The following is an 8356-nucleotide window of genomic DNA, read 5'->3' on the forward strand; positions in this document are numbered from 1 at the left end:
GACCCAGGCGGGAGGCTCGATAGGGCAGTGGCCCATAATCGGCCAACCACTGAAGGCTTGGTTCCTGAATGGGACAGGTTGAGGCGCCGTGGGTTATCTGATGCAGTGATCAGAACCATACAGGGTGCACGAGCCGGTTCCACTTCTAGGATGTATACCAGCAGATGGAACATTTTTTCACGATGGTGTGACACACAGGGTGTGGACCCCATGAACTGTCAGGTTGAGAGTGTGCTCTCTTTTCTGCAGTTTATGTTTGATAAGCAGAAATCGCCCTCCACCATTAGAGTGTTTGCAGCGGCGATTTCAGCTGGTCATGAGGGGTTTGGCGGAACAAATGTGTTCAGCCACCCTCTAGTGAAACGTTTCTTATTGGGAACGCGGCGGCTTAGGCCAATGCCTAGAGCCACGCTGCCCCAGTGGGATTTGGCTTTGGTACTCGAAGCGCTATGTAAGTCGCCGTTCGAGCCATTGAATCAAATACCCCTCAAGATGCTGTCTATCAAGACGGCACTGTTGCTCGCTTTGACTACCGCTAAGCGTGTCAGTGATTTGTGTGCTCTGTCGACGAGACCTGACTGCCTTGCCATTAATGGCGATCTGAGCAGAGCGGTGTTACGTCCTAACCCGGCGTTTGTGCCGAAGGTTATTAGCAGTGCGTATAGATCACAGACCGTGGAGTTGTGGGCTCTTTCTCCCCCTCCTCATGGGGAGAGGAGTGAGGAAAAGCTTAATTGTCTGTGCCCAGTGCGCGCTTTGGCGTGTTACGTTGAGCGCACAGCAGCGATTAGGTCATCGCCTCAGCTGTTTGTGTGTCACGGTGCGGCTGCATTAGGTAGACCACTTTCAAAACAGCGATTGTCTCATTGGCTTTGTGAAGGCATTGAGACAGCTTACGAGGCAGCGGGGCGACAACTGCCTCAGGGTATCAGAGCTCACTCCACTCGTGGAGTAGCAGCTTCTACTGCCCTTTTCAGAGGAACAGGGGTAGAGGATATTTGTAGAGCAGCGTCATGGTCGACACCGTCTCCATTTATCCGTTTCTATCTCTTAGATATGTCTTCTAACTCTTTGGCTCGATCTGTACTCAGCGTGGCTGAAGGGAGATCTTGAGCAAGAAAGAGAGAAAAAGCAGGACTGTGGACATGGGTGTCCATCAGGTCCGCTTTGGTTAGGAAGACGTATTCTTGATAGATATGTTTTCTAACTCTTTGGCTCGGTCTGTACTCAGCAAAGCTGAAAGGAGATTTTGAGCCAGGAAGAGAGGATAAAGCAGGACTGTGGACACAGGTTCCCATCAGGTCCGCTTTGGATAGGAAAACATGGTTTTTTGATAGATAGGCTTTCTATCTCTCTGGCTCGATTGTACTCAGCATAGCTGAAGGGGAATCTTGAGCTAGAAGAGAGAAAAAAGCAGGACGATGGACACAGGTTTCTATCAGGTCCGCTTTGGATATGAAAGCATATCTGGTGGCATGACTCTTGACTGACAGGTTCAGTACAGTAGAGGCATGTATTGAATTGACAGAATGTGAGGTCATCTATCTGATTGTTCAGTTTAGTATGACTTATGTTTTGTTCCTGCCTACTAATCTCTGGGATTCCATTGAGTGAGTGAGGCGGTCTACTGTGTACATAATGTAGAGTGACACTTGGTGTCATTCCATTAGTGGTCGGTAGTGTTTTCACAGGATATTGAGGCACATCTATCTGCTAGTACAGATTAGTGTAGCTTCTATTCTGGTGATCTGCCCACTAGTCATTGGCATTGCCATTGAAATAGGTGGGGCGGGTCTTTAACCGATGACGCGGTATATTGTGACGCCCATAGGGGTTTTTAGTTGCAGTACTGTGGGAATTGGTTGCAGCCATTGCTAGGCTTGACCTTTTCATTTTTTAATGGGAAGTGTTAGGCTCGGCAGGGAGTACATTTTGGAGCGCTACGCTCCGCCTTAAACCACTAGGAGCAGAGCTCCCCTATGGGGCGGAGCTCCACGATATAGAACGATTAGTTACCGGAGTGTAACTCCAGTTCTATGAGTGGAGCGGAGCCCCATAGGGGAGCTCTGCTCCTAGTGGTTTACCCTCTGCCCTAAGGCAGCAGCAGCCTGAAACAAATTTATGCACACACCTGCAGCCAATGGGAGCACAGGTGTCCCTATAAGAGGGGATGCCTCCCCTCAATCAGCCTCCCGAGATATTATCTTCAGCGAGACTAGAGAGGGTCGGCAGGGCCTTAAGTCCTATGGGGCTCCGCTCCACTCATAGAACTGGAGTTACACTCCGGTAACTAATCGATTCAAACCGTTTGAGCCCCTCCCTCTCCTTCCACCATATGGAATCAGCGTCCTCTGATATTCTGTGGGGGTGGTTTAGTTGATGAGGACAATGAGAAGCGCCTGTACTGGGCGCTGAAGTCGAAAATCATAACAACAATGGCTGCTCTTGAGGAGGTTGGCTGCAGTTATATCAGAACTGGAGGGCATAACTTCATTGAAAGAACAGCAAATAACTGCATTGAATGCATTTCTCGGGGAGAAGATGTTTTCGCTCTTCTCCTGACTGGATTCGGCAAGAGCTTGATATACCAGCTAGCTCCGCTGGGACAGATCGAGAACCCAATTCTCACGCTGTTGGAGGACCAGATCAGAGAGGCTGCAAAGCTGGGGATCAATGCTATGCAGCTTGGTGTTTTCGGTAGCCCACAGTCTTGGTTGCTGAAGTGACGGAATATGCAAGATGGCATAGCAGTGCGGTCGTGTTTTCTATAGTGTCCTTATATAAATAGCCTGTTTTTTTTCTCTTTTTCGTATATATTTCTCAATCTCACTTTCCATCCTTTAACTAAAAATACTTTCCTGCAACCTGCCTCACCCAATGTGGAACGGATTCTGTTGTTTCTTCATACATTTTTATCCAGAACCTCTGGCTGAAACTAGCCAGCTAGCCAGCTAACTAGCTACTTGCTATTAGCCACCGTTAGCAGTCTTCACCATTGTCCGTGGCCGTGGCCTGCACTACCTACCAGCCAGCTCTAGCCTGGACAATTGTCGGCCAGTCTGCACATCGCGCTATCGAGCCAGAGCATATCAGATTTTCTGCCGGAACCACTGAATCACTGGACCTTAACACCGGATCATCGCTAGCCAGCTAACTAGCTACTTGAACTCATCCTGTACCTCCATGATAGTATTCTGCACTATTTCAGATGAATCTACATCATTCTCTACTACCATCTGCTCTCCTATTTCAACACTATCCTTACTACCATTGACAGCACTCTCCATCCGTATCATAAACTCCTGAGTCACTCTTGCTACATCCTTTAGTTTCAGAAAAGTTGTTGTTGGTGTCTGTGTCATATTTCCTACATTTGTTATTGCCGTCGTACCATGAATCTCTTTCAAAGTTGCTATTAAAATAGTTGCTTTAGTTGATGTATTAACACTCTTAACTATTTCCAGTGGGAAAGTTACAGATATCCTCTGTGTATTATTTACTGTTGGAGTGGCTACTGTAATATACTTCTCCTGAACTCCTTTGGTGACTGTGGAAGCTTCAACAGACTTCAAATCTTCCATCATAAGCGTCACCTTACGAGTTACATAGCCTTTTAACCAATAATTCTTAGCCGGAACAAATTGTAATGCTTGCACTAAATAAGTACACATATATTCTCCCTGATCTTTCCATGTAACATTACGCAAAATAAGTGAGCAATCACTCATAACCCTCTTCCACTTCATATCATTGTACAAAATATACTTCCTTTGACTAGATGAAACAGCTTCTACTTCTAGTCTTCATAACAACACTTCTTCTCCATAATTATCTCTCCACATGAGAGGAATATCACCTCTACACATTCCTTCTCTCACATCTACAAGGAAGATGAGCTGTACCACCCATCCTAACCCTAATGACAGTCTTTTCCTCTAAAATTGGTGCTGGAGCGATTGGCTCCCTTGTAATCAAATGTGATACATTTCTAGCTTGAATAACTGTCAATGTTGAAAGAGTTGAATTGCTTCTCACTGTTGTTATAATAGGCTGAAGTGTTGATGTCATTGTTGTTGATTCATCCATTCTCCCTAAAGCTTTGAACTCTTTACTTGTATTTCCATCTATCACCACTAGTGTCACTACATTAACTCTCAGTCCCAACTCTAATCCCTCACTTTCAAACTGTTGATTATAAAAAATACATTTATAATCACCTTGATCTTCCTGCTGGGAATCGTAAATATAGATACTGCAATCACCCTCAATCTTCATTCTTCTCTTATCATTCAACAACGCATACTTTCTCAATGCAACTGCTCCTAACAGATCTAAACTCCTGCCATATCCATCTTCCCACTGAACTCTAAATTTCCCTTCACCACTGTTCTCTCTCTCTTACTACTAACATTGAAGCTTAGCTGACTGTCCTATAGTTCCTTCAACCCTAGTTTTCCTAACTTTTTAGTCTGACTTTTCTCTTAATTTTTCAAAAACCATTTCACTGATTTATCCACAAATTCCTTTCCCACTAATTTGAGGATATGTGATCGGGAAGTCCCCACCTGCTTATGACTTCTTTACATAAAGACTTGGCAAATGACTGAGCATCATTTATCTTAGTTTGACATCTTATGCACCTCTTGGTGTAGGAATGTAACCAAGAATAACAGTCACCCCCTGTAAACATAATTTTTCAGACAGATTGTCCTCCTGCCTATGACATAGTCAATCTGTTCAAGCAAATATGATTCCCAAAAACCCTACTCCTTTATGATCTTTCTCCTAATCTTAGCCTTCTTTAAAGAATCTTCACTGAGATTTCCAATCCAGAATACTGTAGACTAATCCATCTCTGTCATCATCAACAATTGGTAAACCTTTTCCTTTGGCACTTCTACCAGACAGCCGTCTGGTGTACATTTTATTGTACAGTTCAACTTACACAATGCATCTCTTCCCAACAATGCAATAGGTGTATGTTCTGATACCAGTATGGGTATTGTAATTTTTTATATTTTTATAGCAGAGCTCAATTGGTTCCGTAAGAGGAATCAGCTGTTTTACTCCCTCGAATCCCTATCCCAATTAGTTAATTTTGACATAGTGAGATGTGTAGCATCTTCAGGCCGAACGCAGGTAAAAGCAGCTCCGCTATCCGCCATTACTTCCAATGGTCGGTTGTTTATTTTCACCTCAATTGTTGGATCTTTTTCCGGTCCTGATGCTACCAGCTGACACCCCCCTTTCGGATCTTCTGGGCACCCCTAGAATCCTTGCTCCTTGTCCCTATAAGGGTTCACCTGTCCTCCAGATGATCTTCACTTGCTCCTGTATCTTCCTCTGAAATTCCCTCTGATGTTTCCTCCTAGCCCATTGCACTCACGGGCAAAGTGACCAACCTGTCCACAACTATAACACACTTCTGAAGGTTGCTGGAAGTATGGCTTAAATCTTCCTCCTCTTCCTCTTTCTAAGCCTTCTCGTCCTCTTCCTCTCCAATTATGTGTCTGTCCAGAAACTGTCTATGGATATGAAACAACTGGTACCGCTATTGGTGGCTGGTACAATTGCGGTTGGAACTGGTCCGGTTGAAGCTGTGGTAGTGATTGTTGATTTGGTGCACACTGATTCTGCATAACCAAAGCTTGTTTCTTCTCCTTCTTATTCTCCACCAGTTGTATTTGATTGAGTTTTCTGAGAGTTTCTTGGTCCTGTTCTTTCTGGTTGTGTTCCTTTTTCCTGTACAGATCCACTTGATGGGCTATATGATCTGTATAGATGCCTTTTGTCATGCTTCCAAGTCCAACCACCTCTGCCAGTTTGCTCCTTACTGGTGAGGGCAGTCCCATCTGCAGTTTAGCTCTCAAAATTGACTGCTCAATTTGACTCACATCTGGATCATTTCCGGTAATATTTCTCCACACTTGATGGACTCTTGACACATAGGCTCTCTGATTTTCTTGTTGTCCTAGTGGATCAATCAGAATGTTGTCAGGATGCACATTTGTTGGAAACTTATCTTTCAGTGCTCTCCACAGCCGATTCCTACTTGCAGCCAACAATTCAGGGTCGTTCACTGCAGTCCCCACATATCTATTGAGTCCCGCTCTCTGAAATATTTCTTCCATATCTGGAATCCCAAGGAGATTAGCCAAAAGTATCTTAATGTCTCCTATGGCTGACTGTGTTCCCACCGTAATTTCTTCCAATTTTGAAATCCAAGGATAGGCTCCATCTTGAAGAGTAGGCAGCTTCTCAAGTATATCTGACATATCGGTATTTTGCAAAGGCTTATATTCTAGGTTTTGTCCTCGAATGATCACTGGCATCATCTTCTTACTGGTGCCCTCTTTCCTTGGCCTCAATGTATACTTTTTCTCCAATTCTTGGGACCCTTTCCTCAGCAGTTTTTTCTTCTGTATCTTCAGCTTCTTGAGTTGTTGTTCCAGTTCTCTTACTTCTTCTAAATTATTCGCTTTATCCAGTCATGATGCGCATCAGTCTATATCTCTTTCTATTTCTTCTGTGCTAGTCATTGTAGGATAAAATCCTCTTGAATATGAAGCACCTTTAATCTCCAAATCTTTATCGCTATCTTCATCTTCGCTTTCATCAGAACTAGAATATCTTGTATTCTTCTTCTTCAAACATCCATCACCCCTTCTTTCCGCTCTGGCCAACCTCCGTCTGATCACAGGGTCATATCCACCCATGATCTCTTCTGAATCACTCTGATCATCATCATCATCTTCAAGTTCCATCCTCCTGAACCTCACTCCACCCTTAGTTTCCAGACATCTCGTTTTCTTCTTACTTTTGGAGTTTGGATTCACTTTGATGGTCGTTTCTGCTTGTCCTCAAATCAAATCAAATCAAATGTTATTGGTCACATGCGCCGAATACAACAGGTGCAGACATTACAGTGAAATGCTTACTTACAGCCCTTAACCAACAGTGCATTTATTTTTAACAAAAAAAGTAAAAATAAAACAACAACAAAAAAAGTGTTGAGAAAAAAAAGAGCAGAAGTAAAATAAAGTGACAGTAGGAAGGCTATATATACAGGGGGGTACCGTTGCAGAGTCAATGTACGGGGGCACCGGCTAGTTGAGGTAGTTGAGGTAATATGTACATGTGGGTAGAGTTAAAGTGACTATGCATAAATAATTAACAGAGTAGCAGCAGCGTAAAAAGGATGGGGTGGGGGGGCAGTGCAAATAGTCCGGGTAGCCATGATTAGCTGTTCAGGAGTCTTATGGCTTGGGGGTAGAAGCTGTTGAGAAGTCTTTTGGACCTAGACTTGGCACTCCGGTACCGCTTGCCGTGCGGTAGCAGAGAGAACAGTCTATGACTAGGGTGGCTGGAGTCTTTGACAATTTTGAGGGCCTTCCTCTGACACCGCCTGGTATAGAGGTCCTGGATGGCAGGAAGCTTGGCCCCAGTGATGTACTGGGTCGTACGCACTACCCTCTGTAGTGCCTTGCGGTCGGAGGCCAAGCAGTTGCCATACCAGGCGGTGATGCAACCAGTCAGGATGCTCTCGATGGTGCAGCTGTATAATTTTTTGAGGATCTGAGGACCCATGCCAAATCTTTTCAGTCTCCTGAGGGGGAATAGGCTTTGTCGTGCCCTCTTCACGACTGTCTTGGTGTGTTTGGACCATGATAGTTCGTTGGTGATGTGGACACCAAGGAACTTGAAGCTCTCAACCTGTTCCACTACAGCCCCGTCGATGAGAATGGGGGCGTGCTCAGTCCTCTTTTTTTCCTGTAGTCCACAATCATCTCCTTTGTCTTGGTCACGTTGAGGGAGAGGTTGTTGTCCTGGCACCACACGGCCAGGTCTCTGACCTCCTCCCTATAGGCTGTCTCATCGTTGTCGGTGATCAGGCCTACCACTGTTGTGTCGTCGGCAAACTTAATGATGGTGTTGGAGTTGTGCCTGGCCATGCAGTCATGGGTGAACAGAGAGTACAGGAGGGGACTGAGCACGCACCCCTGAGGGGCCCCCGTGTTGAGGATCAGTGTCGCAGATGTGTTGTTACCTACCCTTACCACCTGGGGGCGGCCCGTCAGGAAGTCCAGGATCCAGTTGCAGAGGGAGGTGTTTAGTCCCAGGATCCTTAGCTTAGTGATGAGCTTAGAGGGCACTATGGTGTTGAATGCTGAGCTGTAGTCAATGAATAGCATTATAGCATTCAATGAATAGTCCTCTCTCTATTATTCGTTCATCTTCATCTCTGATGCAATAATCACCCTCCTGAATTATCACTGGAAGCTGAGGATAGACGTCCTTAAACTCTACTTCTTTCTCATAAGGTGGGGGTCTTTTTGCTGAATCCGTATGTGAGAAA

The sequence above is a fragment of the Coregonus clupeaformis genome, chromosome 23, assembly GCF_020615455.1.
Source record: "Coregonus clupeaformis isolate EN_2021a chromosome 23, ASM2061545v1, whole genome shotgun sequence".
In the NCBI taxonomy this organism is placed as follows: domain Eukaryota; kingdom Metazoa; phylum Chordata; class Actinopteri; order Salmoniformes; family Salmonidae; genus Coregonus; species Coregonus clupeaformis.